We start from the raw sequence: 23,241 nt of genomic DNA, 5'->3' as shown, positions 1-23,241 counted from the left end.
TAAATACCTGTAAAATAAACCCTAAGCTAGCTATAATATAACTAATAGTTGCATTGTATTTAGCTTAGGTTTTATTTTTATTTCACAGTTAAGCTTGTACCTAGCTAAAATAAATACAAATGTACCTGTAAAATAAAACCTAACCTGAGTTACACTAACAACTAACCTTACACTACAATTAAATAAATTATATTTATTAAATACAATTAACTATTTTTACAGGTAAAAGAGCTGATTTATTTGGGGCAATGCCCTGCAAAAGGCCATTTTAAGGGCTATTGGCAGTTTAGTTTAGGCTAGGGTTTTTTTATTTTGGGGGGGGCTTTTTTATTTTGCTAGGGCTATTAGATTAGGTGTAATTGGTTTAAATATTTGATAATTTCTTTTTAATTTTGTGTAATTTAGTGGGGGTTTTTTTGTAATTTAGTTAATTGTATGTAATAAATGTAATTTATTTAAATGTAGTGTAAGGTTAGGTTTTATTTTACAGGTAAATTTGTATTTATTTTAGCTAGGTAGTTAGTAAACAGTTAATAACTATTTAGTAACTAGTCTACCTAGTTAAAATAAATACAAACTTACCTGTGAAATAAAAATAAAACCTAAGATAGATACAATGTAACTATTAGTCATATTGTAGCTAGCTTATGGTTTATTTTACAGGTAAGTATTTAGTTTTAAATAGGAATTATTTAGTTATTAGTAGTAGGTTTCATTTAGATTTATTTTAATTACATTAAAGTTATTGGGTGTTAGGGTTAGGGGTTAATAACTGAAATGTAGGTGGCGACGACGTTGGGGCGGAAGATTAGGGATTAATAAATATAATGTAGGTGTTGGTGATGTTGGGGGCGGCAGATTAGGGTTAATAAGTGTAGGTAGGTAGCAATGACATTGGGGCAGCAGATTAGGGGGTTAATAAGTGTAAGTAGGTGGCGGAGACATTGGGGCAACAGATTAGGGGTTAATAAGTGTAGGTAGGTGGCAGCGACATTGGGGGCAGCAGATTAGGGGTTAATAAATATAATGTAGGTGGCAGCGATGTCAGGGCAGCAGATTAGGAGTTAATAAGTTTAGGTAGGTGGCGGTGATGTCGGGGGCGGCAGATTAGGGGTTAATAAGTGTAATGTAGGTTTCGGCGATGTCGGGGGCAGCAGATTAGGGGTGTATAGACTCGGGGTTTATGTTAGGGTGTTAGGTGTAAACATAAATTTAGTTTCCCCATAGGAATCAATGGGGCTGTGTTACTGAGCTTTACGCTCCTTTATTGCAGGTGTTAGGCTTTTTTCAGCCAGCTCTCCCCATTGATGTCTATGGGGAAATCATGCACAAGCACGTAAAACCAGCTCACCGCAGCTCACCGCAGCTCACCGCAGCTCACCGCAGCTCACCGCAGCTCACCGCAGCACTGGTATTGGAGTGTGATATGGAGCTCAATTTTGCTTTACACTGCAATATTGCCTGCTAACGCCGGGTTTTTGTAAACCTGTAATACTAGCGCTGTAGGTAAGTGTGCGGTGACAATAACTTGCAAGTAAGTACCGAGCAGCCCTTACCGCAAAACTCGTGATCTAGCCACGTATGTTCGTTGGATGTTCCTAGGAGCTAGCAGTGAGCTCCTGTCTGTGTTTGCATTTGCACTGCTCTGGTGATACTGCTGGTATCTACATATTGGATCAATGTTGTAAACTAACAGTCATCGATGTCGTGGTTATTCTGTTTTTTCCCATCTTTATTTATGCCATTTCATTACTGTCCATGAACAAGCACATTTCTCTAAAGCTAATCTTTTATTTTTCTTCTGTTAATGTCCAAGAAATAGCTAGATTTATACCTGAACAAACAATATCTCATAGAAAGTAATTTTAATATTTATTAGTTATACAAAAAAATCTGTTATATAATACTTTCACATAAATTAATACGGATTTGTATTTCTAGAAGTCATGATATGCTTTTATCTCATGTTTTTTTTATAAATGATTATTAATGCTAGAATTTGTACATATATCTATATATATATGTATGTATATATATATAACACAGAAATGGATCGCACTCACAGACTGGACTGGCTACACATCCTAAGCCACAGCAAACTCCACAGCCCTGAACACTGACAGACAGCTGCAAAGTTCCCAGCAACCCAAGCAGTTAACCCCAGAGCAGCCTGGGTGAATGCCCTGCAGGGAAGCATTACAAACATTATCAACACAACACACAGAAAACCTGGCACTCACCAGCAGATTCACAGTAATGTTTAAAGCAAAACCGGGGGAAGTCAGTTACATTTGGTGCCAAAGGATCAAGCCCAGGACCACAACAAGGTCTCCCCCTTCCTGGCACCCTAAATCAGCACCCACACAATGCATACTTCCAAACAAACCAACTTGGAACCTCCCAGGGTGACACAGGCTTTTGTAACCTCCTCTATGTAAATACAAAACACTGGAATAGACCACACTCACAGACTGGACTGCGTACACATCCTAAGCCACAGCAAACTCCACAGCCCTGAACACTGAAAGACAGCTGCAAAGTACCCAGCAACCCAGGCAGTTAACCCCAGAGCAGCCTGGGTGACAGGCATGCAGGGATGCATTATATATATATATATATATATATATATATATATATATATATATTTGTTATGTCAGAAATCTTTTGCAAACATATTTACATGTCCCTAAATTCCTTTTTTGCTCTAAACAATGTTCTTTTTCATATCTCTGTGTTAATTTATACCACTATATGTATATAGTGTAAATTTATTATTATTCTGAGTAGGAAGGGCAGCTGGGTAGTTATTGAGTCAATCTCACTATACTCATGCATACCACATGCTCTGGAATTCAACTTATCAAGTATTTCCTTGACATGAGAACCAGTTACTCTGAGGAGTTCAAACTGTTCTTATGGGGAGTAATTGAGTTCCTATTAATCCATAAATTCTTTATGTTTGATATTTAAAAACTTGAGGAACTGCAATGGGGGTGAAGTTTGCCCCCTGAATTGCCATTTTGTATATGGGTTGGTGGGAGCTCAACTATATTTACACTAACATTAATCCTTATTCCAGTCATACTGTTCCTTTCATGTGGTTCACAGACAATTTGATTTGTATTGTTAAGGAACCCTTTTGTTTTAATGAGTTTTTTGAATTTCATAAACAACAATTAAAAGGGTTTGAAATTTTGTGGGGAGCTACAACAAGAGTTTTTCGATTTGGTATTGACCGGCTCGGTTGAAATGGGTATTGTTCTTATGGATACTCTTTGGCAGGAAATACATTCTTACATGCAAAATCCTGTCACCTGAGCCATTTAATAAAGTCCATTCCAAAGAACCAGTTTTTGAGTCCCAAAGAAACACAAATTCTGAACAATGTTTTAACAATCAGAAAAAATACCTCATAGATAAACTAGAGGTTACATGGTATAAAACTAACAAACTCATCGGAACCTTAGTGGATGTTAGAACTATTCCTGTATCAAGAGAGAATAGAAAAAGGAATAAGCAAGATTTTGATAACAATACTGTGGTTCTCTCAACAGAATATTCATTACAGTTTAGAGAAGTGTGTAACATACTCAAACGTAATTTATCAGTATTGAGAGGAGATGAATTACTAACTTTCAGGTAGATTACAAGTTATGTAACCAACACAGTTATATTTATATATTTTTTACCTCTGTGATTATCTTGTATCTAAGCCTCTGCAGACTGCCCCTTTATTTGTTCTTTTGACAGACTTGCAGTTTAGCCAATCAGTGATGGCTCCCAGGTAACTTCACGTGCACGAGCACAGTGTTATCTATATGAAAAACATGAACTAACACCCTCTAGTGGTGAAAAACCTGTTAAAATGCATTCTTAAGAGGCGGCCTTCAAGGTCTAAGAAATTAGCATATGAACCTCCTAAGTTAAGCTTTCAACTAAGAATACCAAGAGAACAAAGAAAAAATGGTAATAAAAATAAATTGGAAAATTGTTTAAAATTACATGCCCTATCTGAATCATGAAAGTTTTTTTTTGGACTAGACTGTCCCTTTAATAAAAACACACACAACTTTTTCAAAAACTGCTTGGAGTCCCAACAGGATTGCTATTGGCAACCTCAGGGCCCACTCACTCATTCCTTTCTCGTAGGGAAGGGGTATCACCCCCCAACTGGTGATTCACCTAAATCACTCACGATTTTTTTTTTCTTTTCAACGCTTTTTTTTTTTTTCTATTTCCTTTTTATGTTCCTGCTTTTTCGCTATATTCACTTATTGTCACTCACATTTACACTGCATAATTTCAAATTTTTTCACACTATATGGACAAATTCATTACTAGTTACAAATCATATTCACCAAATATGCCACCTAAAATAAAAGACATAAAGACTAGGACCAGCTCTGGCAATATAGCAAATCTAGTACCGTTAGTTAATACGGCATATTTATCCCCGACGGAAACCCGAAACATAGTCAAACAAATCTCAGACCTCATGATCCCACAATTTGAACATCTTAAAGCAGAAATTTCAAATCTTGCTAATGAATTTAAACACTTTTCACACAGACTAAATGAGGCAGAATTGGACTTAGAAGACACTAATGACCAACAAGCAACAACTATCCGAGAACAAACAGTACAACTTGCTAAGATCCAGTATAAATCCAATGAGTTTGAAGGCCGTAATAGACACAACAACGTCAGAATTATAGGTTTACCTGAAACCTCTGATTTTAAGGATCTCATTGAATTTATATCAAGGGTATTATAACTGGCATTAGGGATGGACTCTGGCTCTCTCCCCCTGGCAGTTGAAAGGGCTCACCGTATAGGTATTCCAGAATACTTTTCTGATGGCACAATTAAGAGCAAATCAGTGATTGGAGGTTCCTGAATTTCCAGGACAAACTCAGTATCATGCAGCACTGTAGGAAAAAATCCCTTTTACAATAGAAGACAAAACAATACTGTTATTCCAAGACTTTTCGTTAGAAACTTCATTGCAGCGAAAATAAGTGACACCCTTTTGCACCAAACTTATTGCCAATGGTATTAAGGCCACAGTCATATACCCAGCCAAAATTAAAATATTTACAGAAAATGAACCCATGATACTGAGCAGCCCTGGGGAGATCAGGGACTTCTCAAAAAAAGGTCATTACTCTTTAAAAATGGCGTAAAGGCTTACATTGACATAAGCCACCAAAAGTGTAATAATGTTGACGGCCATTTTGTGTAACCATGGTTTTTATTATGTTTCAAAAACATTTGCTCATATAATCGGTACCCCAGAAGGTTGCCATGTTTTATTTTTATTTTCTTCTTCATGTTTTTTTCTTTCTTCTTCATGTTTTTTTTATATTTATTTTTTTTTCTCCTTCCTCCCTTGCCCCTTTTTTCCCCTACCCACCATTATTGTATATTCCACCCCTAGCTGTTTGAATACCTAAGGAAAACCTTTTTTTTACTATAACGATTTAGATGAAGACCCAACTTAAATTGGCATCTTGGAATGTTGGTGGCATTACATCACCTCAAAAATGGAAAAAAGTTGTTGCCCATTTAAATCGTTACAAGCCAGATATAGTCTTCCTTCAGGAGACCCACCTGAGGGAATCAGAACTTATTAAACTCAAAAAGGGGTGGATAGGCAAAGTGATAGGAACCCCATTGTAAGAATAGGAAAAAGGGCGTGGCACTCATTTTTAATAAAAATTTACAATATAACATTTTAAACTCAACCTTTGATCTAGACGAAAGATATATGATTTCACAAATTTTGATCAAATGCACACTGCTTAATCTGTGCAATATCTATGCCCCAAACAAATTAGATAAAATATTCTGGAACAAACTTCAGAACCTGCATCTCCCAATTTACTCAAAAAAATTTGTTATTGCAGGATATTTTAATTTAACCGCATACCCGACTCTAGATAGGCTTAAAGCCTCATTGAACAGCAATAGCAAACAAGAATACAGATTACTCAAAAATGTTATTAGTTTATTACACATTAAGGATATCTGTAGAACACAAAACACAGACGGAAGAAGCTTCACCTGTGAGTCTCATTCATATCAAACATGTCTAGGATAGACTACTTTTTTGTTTCTCAAAATATGCTGGGGTTAGACATGTCTGCGGACATCAAGGAGGTGGTCATATCAGACCATGCGCTCCTAACTCTAAAGATTAATTTAAGAAACCCCCAGGGCAGTAATAATAATAGGATGTTTTTTCCAAGATACTTGTCAGACATTGTTAAATTTAAAGCCTGGTTGAAAATAAAATGGAAAGAATTTTTTCAAATTAATTCTTCCCCGTCAATACAAAAACACTTTGAGAAGCCTTTAAGGCTGTGATCAGGGGAAAGATTAAGGCCTATCTAGTTATTCAAAAAAGAAAAATGATAATGAGGGGCTCCCAACTAGCTAATCAACTGCGCAATGCCTACAATACATATATGTTAGTGACCCCTCATTAAAATTTTGGAATTTATATCAGCAAGCTAAAAGGGAAAGAAAAACCTTTCTGACACAAAGATCAGCACAAGACACCCTTAGAACCAGGTTCTTTTACTACAGACACGGAGGGAAAGCAGGGAAATATCTGGCTAACATTACAAAATAAAAAAAAAGAAATCTATGATAGCAGCTCTTAAGATACCAGTAGGTAGAATTACTAAAAGTAACAAAATTAACAATTTTGTTTTACAATACTTTCAAGACCTTTATTCTAAAGATAAAGCAGATGTAGCAAGCAAAGAGAAATTTTGGCAAAATATACGACCCCAAAGTAGGAAAGGGAGCAACAGGAGGCGCTAAACGCCCCAATAACCTCTATTGTAAGTAATTAAGGCTATAAAGAAAGCAGCCCACAATAAAGCTGCCGGCCTGGATCAGATCCCTATAGAACTTTATAAAATTCTCTCAGAAGATATAGTTCAAACGTTGGTTTCACTTTTTAACAACTATTACTTTGACACCAAACCTTGTTTTATATAGTTTACTTCATCACAAATTGTCTTTATTTTAAAAAAGAATAAAGACCCAGAGCAGATAACTTCATATAGGCTGATCTCACTTTTAAACAGTGATTATAAAATCTTGATGAGCATTGTTGCTGAAAGGCTTAAGTTAATCATAGGCCCTCTCATCCATAAGGATCAGGTAGGCTGATAAGTTACGTGATAAGAAACTTATCACGTAACTTAAGGAAACTACAACTGATTCTTAATAAATATTACTTCCTTAAGAGAGGTACCCTGAAAGGCCCTGATGCCGCAATAATATCAATTGACCCGAGAAGGCCTTCGACTCCATTTCCTGGGATCACCTGTTTTCAACTCTTCCCAGGTTTGGGGTCGAGGGGACCTTTCTAAAATTTATACAATTAATGTATAACTCTTCAAACTCCTCCGTCCTGATTAATAATTTCCCTACCACAAACTTCCCACTCTTTAATGGCTCTAGACAGGGTTGCCCACTTTTGGATGGAAGGTCACGGTTGAAACTATACATAAAAGTTTTACGCTGGCAGATTTATCAACACTCTCCACTTCCTGGGGAGAATCCCACACCAAAATTATAAACAGAACGTACATTACATTAAGGGGCAAACGATGTCCAGAAAGATGTCCAGAACGGTTTGTCCTAATGCACTCTGTATACATTGTGTTTTTTTTTTTCTGTTGCTATTGTTTCTGTTTTTGATATGTATCCTGAATTGGATAATAAATAAATAATAAAAAAAAAAAACTAACGCCTGCGATCGCAGAATGAAAAGTTCCTTAACTCAACCTCATTGATGGCTATGGGGGGGGGGGAAATTTACGTTTAAACGTAACACCCTAACATAAACCCCACGTCTAAACACCCCTAATCTGCTGCCCCCGACATCGCTGACTCCTACATAAACTTATTAACCCCTAATCTGCCGCTCCCGATATTGCTGCCACAAAAATAAATCTATTAACCCCTAATTTGCCACTTCCGATATCGCTGCCACTATACTAAAGTTAATAACTCCTATTCCCCTGCACCCCAACATCACCCACACTATAACAAATCTATTAACCCCTATTTCGCTGCTCCCCGACATCGCCGCCACTAAATAAAGTTATTAACCCCTAAACCTCTGGCCTCCCACATTACTACTACTAAATAAACCTATTAACTCCTAAACCGACAGTCCCCTACATTGCAACAACCTAATTGCCCTAAGGAAATCAGCTCTTTTTCTACAAAAGAAAAACAAACACCGCCTAACAATATGCAAACCCCCACCCCCCAAACCCACACAATAAAAATAAAGTAAAACCTAATCTATCCATTGCCCTGAAAAGGGCATTTGTATGGGGCATTCAGCTCTTTTGCTGCCCATTAAAAATAAAAAATGTCTATTCTAAAAAGAAAAACCCATCCCAAAATGAAAAAAAAAATTACACAAAATAACAAGCAAATTATCCAAAATAATAACAATTATTTCTATTCTAATACCCATTTAAAAAAAAAAATAGAAATCATGATCTGGATTTCATGTAGTTACTACCTTCTTATTCTCAATGGATCTACTTAATCTGGAACATCTCCTAGAACGTCAACAAGGAGTTGACTATCCTGTGATGCCCCTACATGGATGAGTGTTATATGTTTTAACTTGATATTTCCCTTCATCTATACTGTTAGGGACCAACATGGACTGCCTCCTCTGTTGAGACCTTATGGCCCCTTCAAGTGGAGGTGCTGACTTTTTTTCTCTTTACAAGAGACCAGTTGCAAGTTACTATATGTTATAATAGACACCCTAACTCAATAGCTGGTCGAAGGACACTGGTGTACGGTGCCAAAGCTTTCGTAACCCCCCATATAATATGCCATAGCTTGTTCTTACGAGGATTACCACTAAACCTAACCTTATGAATATGCCATCCCAAGGGCTTAACTGGATGGCCTTACGAGAAGATGCTAGTTATCTTAAACTTAAGGGGTTTGAATTTGTATTACTCATTTGATTACCTTCTGCACTCTGTATGTACTGATAACTGATTCTACCTGTTTTCCTCAAACGTTATTCCTCAACAACTGCACTTATAATATTGTTGATGCTCACCTGAGGTTTAATGCAAATGTATATATGTGTTAGAGGGCCATTTGCCTTGTTCTATTCTGCTATTAGTAATAAGCTTTCTTTATATTACTCCCACGGTTTGTTCCAAAGGGTAAGTGTTTACCTAAATTCAACATGTTATTGGTAGAAATGCTCTCAAATAATGTACCTGGCATTAATGTATATACTTACTCAATATCCCAAGGTGGTAGCAGAAAACTTCTCCATATATAGTATGTTAGTCTTACCCAGACATGCGTATAAGCGGTCTTTTATAGTTATAGTTATGGGGTAGTTTTTTAGGGGGTTAGCAACAAATATGTAGCCATAGGATTATACTTCTTAGTTACTCACCCACCGCACTCTGTAGGGGCTGTTATGTGATTATACCTGCTATCATCAAATGCCACTCTTACATAACTGCACTTAGGATATTGTTGATGCCCACCTGAGGTTTAATTTGAATGTATATATGTGTCAGTAGGCCATTTGCTTTCTTCTTTACTGTTTTTAGCAATAAGCTTTTTAATATTACTCCCATGGCCTGCTCCAAGGGGTATGTACTCACCTAAACTCAACCTGTTACTGGTAGAAATGCTTTTTTAAAAACATGTTTTTAGACATTAAAGAATATATCCGCTAAATATACCTTGGTAGTAGCAGGAAGCTGGTTCATACTCAGGGCATTAGTTTTACCCAGGTATACACACACGCACTCTTTTATATCCATAGGGTGGCTCTTTAGATTAATAGTAATGAGTATGCAGTTGTAGAATAAGACTTAGTGACAGGGCACCTGGTGGGGTCGTTTAGTTCAGGCTGGCACTACGCAGATATCCCAATAGTACAAATTAGTTTAGATCTTTATGGGCTAAATTATCTCATCTGATTAGTAGGGGCTGATTAAGATAGCACTAAAGGCTCTTGCGAAGGGATAGCAAATACAATGTACTTAGGTAGGCCTATGCTGCATATACTCCCCTTTAGCTTGTATTTAGGATCCAGAAGGTGGGTCTACTGATGAAACCTTTATAGACAATTTACATGTGTTTTAGTGTACTGTTATAAGATGGTTCATTCTTTCGAAGGTTGATAGTATATATGTTTTTCTCTCTACAACTCCCAGGTTTCTACAATGGTCCCTCAACACACCTGTGTCTAAATTATTAGGGTTATGGCAGATATGGACTTCTCTTGGAGTTATTAATATATACTCAATACATGGCTGCCTTTGTTCAAACACACTCACCACAGTCATGGTTATCTCGCTTAGAGTACCGGAAAGGCCCAAAACAATTAATGCATGTATACCCCGTTGCCCCCATGCGTAGTTAAGGAGCTTTACATATTGCTCATCAAGTCACGCCCTTTAAGAGTCAGGGTGAAACCAGTGTAACAACATTGGTTCCACAACAATAGAGGAGGCAGCCTATTTGGGCCCCCATTATCTAGGCAGACCTTAATTCAGGCAATCTAAGCCCCAACCCTGGAACAAATTGACCTTGGATAATAGATTACTAAACCTCCATACATGCTCCTTATTATGCTCCCAGGAAATATACACTTGCAGGGTGGTCCATACTTACCATAGCTTTGTACTTTGACCTTAGCTTTAGTACGGCTTTCATAGTCAGGTAACATCTAATTAACCCTTTAAGGACACAGCTTTCAGTTTGCTCAATTGTTTTATGACGGAAAAATTCCGTCATATGTCCTTAAGAGGTTAAAAGTGTTATGCTAAATACCCCCACTCCTCTTATAATACAGCAGCCTTGGGCCTACATAAGTGCCCTTTAAACCATCTTGGAAACCGGGGCACAGCTATATTAATGATGGTCAATTAATAACTATGTTTTTAGATTACAACAGGCCACATACCTGCCTGATGCATGTTCTTAAAGCTATTCGTTTTGTATATATACTTGTCTCACATAAATGTGATGATGCTTTCTCTCCCTGCTCATATCCAACTTGAACTTACCTCTATGCTCAAGTTTAGCTTAGATACTCAATGCCATATTGTTCGCCCGGATCCCTCTGCTCCCCTCCCCCTACCGCCATGTTTTATTGGTTCCATATTTACGTGAAGGACAAGATATAGTTGCCCTTTGGCCTGGCTGGCTCCATTTGGTTACTCCCCAACATACCACATGTCACATATTATCTTAGCCCTCTGATTTTTTAGTTAAATTCTGAATCAGAGGCTAACTCACAGTTCCCCTTGTAATATACCACATGTAATACATTGTCTTAGTTACTGTTATATTATCTATACATAAAGATTCCAAATAGGTCCACCTCGATTTGAGCATTTCTTTTTCTTTTCTCTCTATCTATATATTTTTTTCCATATATCTTTATTTCTTTAGATCTCCTCCCATCTCATCTCCCCTACCCTACCCTTTCTTTCCTTTCCCCCCTTTTTTTTCTCTTAAATGTAATATATTGTTAAAGGCGCCTAAAATTATAACAATCAAATATGTGTATCAAATATGTGAAGAAGTGATGTTGCAACAAAAATTACCAGTGTTAATATGGTAACAAAGAAGCCAATATTAATGTGACAAAACCTTTTTAAAGATAGGTAAATATATGCACTAAAATATGGAAAATAACCATCAGCATGATAAGTTAAATAACATTATAAGCACTATAAAGAAAAAATAAAATAAACATAAAAACCAAACGTGATCACTATAGATATAGGGATAATAGTCCTAACTGGGATCACAAGATTGATATGTAGATTCACAGGATAGTATCCAAACTTGTCAGGACAAGCTGCTGCTGTACTTCTTCCAAGGCTGATAGACAATTCAGCGGTGATCTGCAGATATGTTCAAAATAAAGAAGAAGGCGCCACAATAGTGCACAATCAGTGATATTGAATTATCCCACGCACAAGAAGAATATTACTTACTAGAAAAAAAGCACTTGAGAAGTGCCACAGGTGCAGTCTGGACTCTTAGTATCTGCCCAGCAAGCTAACCTCTCGCTCTTTCAGCCGACCCTGCAATTCCGATTCCAATACCAGGATATCACGGTGACCAGGTGTATTCAGTTGCTAATACCCAGATTAACAAATATCGGCTGCTCCAAAAGGACAGGACATATAAAAGTACGTGATGACAAAGTCGTAAAAACAACTTCAGTTTATTAAAAACAAAGTACACAACACGTTTCCCGGTACACAGACCATTTCATCAGGTGTATACAAAATAAAATATCATCACGACTTATAAAGACATATTCGGCGTGTATTGCCGATGAGTGTGCATGCGCGCCAGAGTAATGAACCAATGGGAACAAGGACTGAACCGGCTTTGCTAGTGATAGGCGGATCAATAGGGGTGTGTAAACCATTTTATCAATGGACCAATAGCAATATACAAATAATCCGGCTCGTAAGGGATAGGTGTGTTATCGGAGATGAAGTCAAAACATCTGATTGACAGATACTTACTCCGAAATATAGACTACCGTTAGACTGATAAAAGTGTAAACCTAATATAGGATACGTGGAGATATTATCAAAGGTCATATAGCTGTATATAATAATACAAATACAAATATGCTTGCCGTATATTGCAAACATACCAGTGAACCTATAGCGTTTAACAAAATATCGGATCATAGAAATAAGAAAGTTATCGGGGATGATAACATCATGAACACAATAGTAATTTAAAAAAGCTAACTATCATTGTATTGATGCGGTTGGGCATAGTTACTATAATTCCCAGTGTAACATATATATATGTATATACAAACTTGCCATTCATTTCGCATTAGAATAAACTATATGTCCCATCTAAATGATATAGACAGATCCATATATATTTGTTGTTATAAACTTATGGAACAATATGGATATATATATATATATATATATATATATATATATATATATACAGGGAGTGCAGAATTATTAGGCAAGTTGTATTTTTGAGGATTAATTTTATTAGTGAACAACAACCATGTTCTCAATGAACCCAAAAAACTCATTAATATCAAAGCTGAATATTTTTGGAAGTAGGTTTTAGTTTGTTTTTAGTTTTAGCTATTTTAGGGGGATATCTGTGTGTGCAGGTGACTATTACTGTGCATAATTATTAGGCAACTTAACAAAAACAAATATATACCCATTTCAATTATTTATTTTTACCAGTGAAACCAATATAACATCTCAACATTCACAAATATACATTTCTGACATTCAAAAACAAAACAAAAACAAATCAGTGACCAATATAGCCACCTTTCTTTGCAAGTACACTCAAAAGCCTGCCATCCATGGATTCTGTCAGTGTTTTGATCTGTTCACCATCAACATTGCGTGCAGCAGCAACCACAGCCTCCCAGACACTGTTCAGAGAGGTGTACTGTTTTCCCTCCTTGTAAATCTCACATTTGATGATGGACCACAGGTTCTCAATGGGGTTCAGATCAGGTGAACAAGGAGGCCATGTCATTAGATTTTCTTCTTTTATACCCTTTCTTGCCAGCCACGCTGTGGAGTACTTGGACGCGTGTGATGGAGCATTGTCCTGCATGAAAAATATGTTTTTCTTGAAGGATGCAGACTTCTTCCTGTACCACTGCTTGAAGAAGGTGTCTTCCAGAAACTGGCAGTAGGACTGGGAGTTGAACTTGACTCCATCCTCAACCCGAAAAGGCCCCACAAGCTCATCTTTGATGATACCAGCCCAAACCAGTACTCCACCTCCACCTTGCTGGTGTCTGAATCGGACTGGAGCTCTCTGCCCTTTACCAATCCAGCCACGGGCCCATTCATCTGGCCCATCAAGACTCACTCTCATTTCATCAGTCCATAAAACCTTAGAAAAATCAGTCTTGAGATATTTCTTGGCCCAGTCTTGATGTTTCAGCTTGGATGTCTTGTTCAGTGGTGGTCGTCTTTCAGCCTTTCTTACCTTGGCCATGTCTCTGAGTATTGCACACCTTGTGCATTTTGGGCACTCCAGTGATGTTGCAGCTCTGAAATATGGCCAAACTGGTGGCAAGTGGCATTTTGGCAGCTGCACGCTTGACTTTTCTCAGTTCATGGGCAGTTATTTTGCGCCTTGGTTTTTCCACACGCTTCTTGCGACCCTGTTGACTATTTTGAATGAAACGCTTGATTGGTCGATGATCATGCTTCAGAAGTTTTGCAATTTTAAGAGTGCTGCATCCCTCTGCAAGATATCTCACTATTTTTGACTTTTCTGAGCCTGTCAAGTCCTTCTTTTGACCCATTTTGCCAAAGGAAAGGAAGTTGCCTAATAATTATGCACACCTGATATAGGGTGTTGATGTCATTAGACCACACCCCTTCTCATTACAGAGATGCACATCACCTAATATGCTTAATTGGTAGTAGGCTTTCGAGCCTATACAGCTTGGAGTAAGACAACATGCATAAAGAGGATGATGTGGTCAAAATACTCATTTGCCTAATAATTCTGCACTCCCTGTATATATATATATATATATATATATATATATAAATATAATTATAATATATTAGGTAATATATGTTATTGCCAATTCATAATGATCCTTACCATACAGTATTAAAATTTATATATATTTTATGGTCATAGATATTTCTATGTACATGTCTGAATCAGCTTTTCTATGACCATAAAATATATATAAATTTTAATACTGTATGATATCCATATTAATATATATTGCAGAAAATGTTCCACCAAAGATAGGAAATAAACCAAAAAATCTCTTTTTTTTTTTTTATATCACTGAACCGTTACTGTGTCTTTAAATTTTAAAAAGACAACTATTTTTCTGCAACTAGAAAAAACAAACGTACCCCCGAAATTACGATAAAGTTCAGACACCAAAACACCTCAGCCTCTGCTGAGATCCCTACCTGTCAACCGGGGTCACTGATACATTCAGAAATCCTGCAACGCCTGATGATCAAGACTTCAGTATCACTAAAAAAATGCTTGCTTTCCTTTCAAATAAACCATGCCGTTATAGTGAGACACCGTTCCTTTCACCAGAGCCGACCTCACACCAGAGCCGACTTAAGGCAGCGCAGCTCACTTTAGAAAGCGCATGAAAAACTATAGCCCACCCATCGTGGGCATCATCAATCAACCCGTCCGGCTTCACTGAAGAAAACAAAACCGTTAGGCAAATGAATAAAATTTAACAGCTTAACTCCCAGCCCCAGTGCCTGTATATATGCTGCCTCATAGCTCTCTAAATACAAAGAGCAAGATGTCTCAAAACATAAGGAGCCCCTTGACTGAGTCCTATATGTTTAAATACATAAGCAAAATGCCCACTTTCCTCTGAGTCTTTTTTTCCCCCAGAATAAAAAAGTTAGCACTTACCTTAATGCTGTCCGACAGCAAGACAGTCCAGCAGGTTTATGAGGTCCTCTCCCTCCCATAGCCCTGTGGAAAAAAGATGAAGCCTGAGTAAAAATTGCTTAGGCCATCAGGATAAGGGCAGCATAAGAGTATGGTAGGCGCAATGAGAATTATGTCCCACCAGTTCCCATTGCTTTAAAGCCACCAAAAGCTCTACTGTAGAGACTGATATGGACTACGGCTACACCCTAGAACAAAGCAGCACACTCTGGCACTACTTTAAAAATAATAAACTCTTGATTGAAGAATCTATACTAACACCTCACTTTACCTTTTCCTATCACTAACATAGGCAAAGAGAATGACTGGAGTGGGAGGGAAGGGAGGAGCTATATATAGCAGCTCTGCGGTGGTGCTCTTTGCCTCCTCCTGCTGACCAGGAGGTGAAATCCCACAAGTAAGGATGAAATCCATGGACTCATCGTGTCTTTAAAAGAAAATTACTAACCCAAAAGATATAGGAGTGGAATTTGCTAGGCATTATAGACAACTTTACAACTTACGCTTAGATCAACTTCAGACCATGCCTAATATAGAGTCTATTCAATCTTTCTTATCTGACTTAAATCTCCCAAGCCTATCGAGAGAACAAATTGAAATGATAGAGTCTCCATTTACGGTCAATTAAATTACCTCTGTGATCTTGAAGTTAAAAGCTTGAAGAGTTACCTGGCCGGATGTCTACACTTCTCTATTTTATAAGTCTTTTATAGATCAACTTTCCCCTATCTTGTTGAGAGTGTTTAACAAAACAGGACACATAGGCTCTTTCCCAGAGGAATTTTTGCAAGCCACAATTATCACCCTCCCAAAACCTGGTATGTCTCCAGATACATGCCCCAATTTTAGGCCTAAATCTTTATTGAATGTTGACACTAAGGTATATGCCAAGATTTTGGTGAATCGTATGAACACAATTATTCCCCAATTGATAGAACCTGATCAAGTTGGATTCACTTTGGGCCATGAGGGCCCGGATAACACCAGAAGCCTACTCAACATTTTCCCTGAGGCCAGTCAACTCGGCCAACCATGTGTAACATTATCTTTTGATGCTGAAAAAGCCTTTGACCGAGTCGACTGGCTTTACCTGAGGGAGGTACTGTTGAGATTTGGTTTCCCCCAAACTTTTTGCAGTATGATTATGGCACTATATTCCTCTCCCTCTGTGAAGGTTTGTGGCATAGGCTTCTGCTCGTCAAGCTTCAAGATCTCAAATCGAACCCGACAAGGGTGCCCCCTGTCACCATTGTTGTTTGCTCTCGCGATAGAGCCTCTTGCAGAAAAAATTAGAATCTCCCCAGAAATCTACACCCCTCTCTTCAATCTTGACACTCTTTTCTATTCTAGAAGAGTTTGCAAAGGTCAGTTATTACAAGCTAAATATTTCTAAACTATTGCGTACACGTTAAATATCCCAGACAGATACGTACTCAAATTTTAAAAATCACGAAGCCGCAAGACTGTCGCATGTCTCAGCATTTGGAGACCTTACGTCATCCTGTAAATGGGTTAGTGTAGAACAGAGCTCGATCCTCTCAGATGTATCTTTAAAAATCTGATATGGATCTTCAAACATGTCAGGAACTTAAATATATCTGAAAATTATATAGTCCTGGCAAACCTCAGGTATTGGGATACAATAAGTCGAACTCACATCAGGAATGGTGGGAAGAAAAGGGGTTTGTGACTATAGCTGATCTATGGGCACCTATTTCAGTTTCAGTTTTTTAGACTTAAAAGTTTCCTATGATCATGGGGGTTCTTGGGGGCTCCTTTAAGGCCAATTACCAACTGGGATAGGAGATGGTGCTCGGCTACACGTATCCCGAGAATATTTTCTCTCGCCTATACGGACATTCTACATACACCTACATTCTGTAAAACTCCCTACATAAAGCAGTGGGAGAGAGCTTTCAGGTTTGAGGCCTTGGAGGAGTCATGGTCCAGAGCTATTCTACATACCAAAAGAGCTATTCATAATGTAGTTTACTTGGAATTATTTTATATATTTTTGACCCAGGGGCACTTAACCCCTCTTAGACTCTTACAGATTTCCCACTTACATTCCCCCCTGTGCTGGAGGAGCTGTGGAAGGATTGGGTCTGCAGCTCACATGTGGTGGGAGTGCTCAAAAATTCAGAAGCTCTGGACTAGGGCTCTTCTGTGTAGTAGGAGATTTGGAGTGCAGTGGGGAGGACTTTTTCATGTTTCCCAAGAAGCTCCCAGTTCATATTCTTAATCTGTGTGTCTATTTGTTTACCGCAGTAAAACTGGCAATAGCCAGGTCTTGGCGACAGCCCATGGCCCATGGGTGGTCCCAAGTCATGACAATTATGTTACATTTGGAATCCTATTTTTGCTGCCAATAAGAAAATTGACACTCACTGTATGAGCTGGGAGCTTTAGAGACAAAGCCAGATACTAGGAGGGAGTCCCAGTATGTAATCTGAGCCTCAGTAGTTGCCGTCCCAGTTGTAAGGCCTTTTCTCAGACTTATCTTCCAATTCAGTCAGGATAATCTGGGTAATAACAAATTTTGGTCCTGAGCGTCACTGGCCATGGGAGGGAGGAGGGGGAGAGGGATCTTGGTTTTTCCCCCTTCCTCAACCTTTCCCCCCCTTTTTTATCTCTCTTCCCCTCCCCACCCACCGCTCCTGCGATCAAGAGAAGGAAGAGAAAAGGGAAGACAAAGAGAGACAATTTCTTTTCTTTTTTATTTCTTTTTTTGGATCTCTAGATGTCAATGGGGGTAGTAGCTCCTATTTAGTAGTTCTTACTGCTATTATCTTTTTAGGGTTACATAGTACAACTAATTTTTTTAACTGTGGCTATAATTTCTGTATATGATACATGTATACAATTGGTTTTATCACTTACACTGTTATGTAGAGAGAAGTGTGTCTATTACCCTATTCTGATTTTCTTTTTTTGGTTTTGTTACACCTCAAGATGTGGAATTGTGTTCAACACCTAACTGTGTTTCATTTACAATTTAACAGAAAGTATTGCATATACTGTGCATATGCTGTAATTGTACTTATACAAAACTCTAATAAAAATGTATTAAAAAAAGGGCATTTAGCTCTTTTAAGAAATGCCCAACCCCTAAACTAAAAAAACCCCCACCAAAAAAACCTTAAAAAAACCTAACACTAACCCCTCTATAGGCACTCGCAGTTGCTGAAGTCCCACTTGAAGGATCTTCAACCCGGAGGTTCCATCTTCATCCATGTGGCTCAATCTTTATCCAGACGGCATCTTCTATCTTCATCCCGGAGTCGTCTTCTCTCTTCATCTGGCGGCGCGGGTCCATCCTGAAGACATCCAGCGCAGAGCATCCTCTTCATACGGCCACCGCTGTATAATGAAACTTCAATGCAAGGAAGCCTTTTCAAAATGGCGTCCCTTGCATTCCTATTGGCTTATTTGATTTTGGAAATTCAAATCAGGCAATAGGATGAGAGCTACTGAAATTCTATTGGCTGTTCAAAACAGCCAATAGGATGAGAGCTTCTGAAATTCTATTGGCTGTTCAAATTTTAATATAAAGTTAGGGGGGCATTAGGTTTAGGGGTTACTAGTTTAAATTAGTTTATTGTGATGTGGGGGTCTTTCGGTTTAGGGGTTAATAGTTTAATTTAGTGTATTTTGTTGTGGGGGGCTTGTGGTTTAGGGGTTAATAGGCGTATTATAGTGGCAGCTGTGTCTGGGAGTGGCGGAATAGGGGTTTATAACTTTAGTATAGTGGGGGCGATGTTGGCGGACGGCCGAATAGGGGTTAATAATATTTAAATAGTGTTTGCGATGCAGGAGGGCGACTGTTTAGGGGTTAATGACTTTATTATAGTGGTGACGATATCGGGGAGCGATGGAATAGGGGTTAATACATTGTATTAGTGGCAGCGATGTCGGGAGCGGCAGATTAGGGGTTAATAACTTTAATATAGTGTTTTGTGATGCAGGAGGGCCTCGGTTTAGAGGTTAATAGGCAATGGCAGAACTATGGAAGTCCCATGAAAAAACTTAATTTTTACGAGTGCGGGACTGATGTCGCGTTACAGGCTGAAAGGCTTGCAGTACAGCTATATTGCCAAGACCTGTAATGACTGTGTTGCTTTTTTAACACTGAAATTACAATTTTTCAGCTTTAAAACATGAGTGCAAAACTCATAATCTTTGTGTTTGTGTATTGGCAATCTTGGGTTTGTTTCTAAGAAACTACACACCCTTGCAAACAAGATATCACCTAGTAAAGTCTGTAGTGATAGCATGATGGCATCAGGAAACTGGCTAAGGAAAAAAAGGTACTTTTAAATGTAAAATCAGATCTTCTGGTACCTGTAATTTAATCTCGATGGGTAGTACATTTAAAAGTACTGCCACACAAGAAGAATACAAGATTAAACATTGTGCTAACTGTAGTAAAGTATTCATAGTTTTACCTTTTAGAATGCACCATCTGCCATGATCAGTATGTAGGACAAACTTCATGTAGACTGTGGACTAGGATTGGAGAACATAAAAGGGATATTAAGAACTATGATAATCAAGTGTAGCAAGACACTTTAACAGTATACATTTTTCGAATGAATCTCAATTATTTGATATTGATCTTGCAATTTTACCCCCAAGAGGAGGAGATAGGAATGAGATATTGTTAAAAAAGGAGCTATACTGGATTTATAAGTTGAAGACTAAGACACCCACAGGTATTAATCAGGAATGGGATATGAGTTATTTTGTTTAGTAGCATACACACAAATAGGATCATTGTGATTGTGCATTTAAATAGGATTCATATAATGTGTTTTTATGTTTTAGAATATTTTGGAAAAAAAACACTTGTTACCATGTCTAATGAAAATACTGTGGCATTTTGTGAAAGCATAAAAAACAATATAATGTTGCAAAACAGTTTTTGATCTCTAACTATATTTAAGATACAGTATTACTAACATGAATACAATACAATGTTGCAAAAGAGTTTTTGATCTCTAAATGTTCCTTGCATGAACTATATTTAAGATATAGCATTACACTAATATAATATTTTATGTGCTCTATTTTTCAACGTGTCTTAATGTTCATGATTTTTTAAGATTTTTTTTTTATGTTTTTTATTCAAAATTTTGCAAAACAGTAACAAGTCCAATGGGGACTCGCAGGGCCCCTTTGCACCAATAAAGTCAAATATAATACTGGGTCTTCTGACCCTACACAACAGGTTTTGTTTAATTAGAAAAGAGAAGCAAAATAAGACAAATTGAATTAAAATAAATTAAGTTCAAATTAAGTTTGGCCTCACTCTATGTGTAGTTAAGTTACAGGTCATTGCTTGTGAGGGTGGGTGGATCAATGATTATGTAGTAGAGCACTTCAGCTTAGATAGGTTGAGTGCAGGGAATGGGAAGGGGGGAAGGGATAGGGGGGGCTCATATGGATGGAGTAGGGGGGGTGTGCTACGGCTAATGCTTCTAGGTATCAGCGTATAAGGTTGTCGGGTCGCTAACTGTCAGATTAGGCGTCATTTATCAGAGTTTGTGGATGCCATATAGTGTTGTAGTTGTCTTTCCAATCAGCCCAAGCCATTTCGAACAAATCAGACTTGTTAAGGTCGAAATATATAGCTTTTCCCATAGTGTACAAATAGGCCATTGTGTGGACAATATCGTTCCAACTAGGAGAAGAGTCTCTTTTCCAAGCCCTGGCAATATTGGTTTTGATTGAGGCTAATAGATAAACACCAAAAAGACTTTGGTGCTTGGGAAGGGCATGAAGGCCTAGGTGGAGAAGGGTAAGTGCTGGTCCAGCCGATACTCTAAAGCCATAAGCAAGAAGGGTACGTATTGCCCTTTCCCACAAGGGTCTAATAACTGGGCATTCCCACCAAACGTGCAACAGGCTGCCATGATGGCCACAGCCTCTCCAGCATAGGGGTGACGTTCCTGGGAACATTTTAGATAGCCGGGTAGGAACCAGATACCAATGTGAGAGAACTTTATAATACATCTCAAACATTGTTACACAATGCAGGGTCTTCTTCATCAGTAGAATGGCCCTTTGCCAAGCATCACTGGTGGTTTCAGCACCTAAGAGGGCGTCCCATCTGAGAAGATGCGGGGCCAGAGCAGGCAGTGAAGTTCTATCTAGGATGGCATAGTGTATTGAAAGTGGCCTGACAAGTCTGCGTCCCCCCTGCCAAACAGACTCCCAGGGAGTAGGGGGGTGGGAGAAGGAGGGAAGGAAGCCCCAACTTTTTAGAAAGCTCTGTATCCTAATCAGTTCAAAGGTGAGGAACTTAGGGGTGATTGTCTGTTGGTTTAGCTGTGTTAGATCTATAAATTCGTCAGGCTGTGTGACCGACCAAAAGTCTGAAACTTTGGCAATCTGTAGCCGAGCCCACAAATTGGGGTGAGTGTCAGGCAGGCTCGAGAGTAGTCCGGCCACTGAAGTTATCGGAGAGGGGTGGGGAGCAATGAGCTGGCGATGCCTAAGCCGGTCCCAGAGTGAAAGGCACTCCAGGATGACTAGGTTATTTATGGCCATTGTTCTTCGGCTGTGTGGTGGGATCCAGATAACGTCTCTAAGGAGAACATTGGGAGGCAAGGATGCCTGTTCAAGTTCCCTCCACCTGTCACGAGACTGAAGCACCCCCCATTGGGAGATATGCATAAGCATGGCTCCTTCATAATATTTCACCACCGACGGCGATGCGAGTCCTCCTAAACAGATGGGAAACTGCAAAGTCCTATGGGCAATTTGGGGGAACTTACCTTGCCAAACGAACTTTGTGATCTCACTCTGAAATTGAAAGAGGAGATGCATAGGTACTCTAATTGGCAAACAATGAAACAGGTAGGTTAATTTGGGGAGGAAGGACATTTTAAGAGAAGCTATTCTTCCCATCCAAAAGATAGACTTATGGTCCCAAGAATTTTTTAATTTGCGCAATTCTGCTAATAAGGGGAGGTAGTTATCCTTTATCATTTGGGGGATACTATTAGACAAGTTCACTCCTAAGTGAGTAATCCGCTCAGTCGACCACTTAAAATTGAAACTGTCTTTCAGCTTACGGATGTAGGATTGCAAGTAACCCCACCAGAAAATTTCAGTTTTTTGTGCGTTGAGTTTATAAAAGGAGAGATCGCCAAATGTCTTTAGGGTATCCAGTAGTCTAGGGATAGCTCTGGCTGGGTCAGCGGTAAATATGGTAACGTCATCTGCAAACAGTGCAATTTTATGCAGCGAGCCCGAAAGTCTAATCCCTGGCAAGGACACATCTGACCGGATTGTCGTGGCCAAAGGCTCAATCGTAGGGCAAATAGCAGGGGCGCGAGTGGACACCCCTGTCTTGTGCCATTCGATATGCTAAACGGCAATGTCGTAAATCCTAATCCCCTAACAAAGGCCGTTGGAGCCGAATATAGAGCTTAGATGGCCGTACAGGTTGCGGCTGGATAATTAAAGGCCTGGAGTGTTTCCCATAAGTACTCCCACGAACCCGGTCAAAAGCCTTCTCAGCATCTAAAGAGATAACTGAGAAGGGTTTGTTCATTCTGGTTGACTCGCTTATGATGTTAATGAGGCGCCTAGTGTTATCCGGGCCCTCTCGATTGTAGATAAACCCTACTTGGTCAGGGTTAATTAGATCCGGCAACAGTTTGCCGATACGGCTAGCCAAGATCTTAGAGTAGATCTTAACATCCGTGTTGATCAGTGAGATCG

This window comes from Bombina bombina, chromosome 5, assembly GCF_027579735.1.
Source record: "Bombina bombina isolate aBomBom1 chromosome 5, aBomBom1.pri, whole genome shotgun sequence".
Taxonomy (NCBI): domain Eukaryota; kingdom Metazoa; phylum Chordata; class Amphibia; order Anura; family Bombinatoridae; genus Bombina; species Bombina bombina.
Note: the sequence above shows the minus strand (reverse complement) of the source record.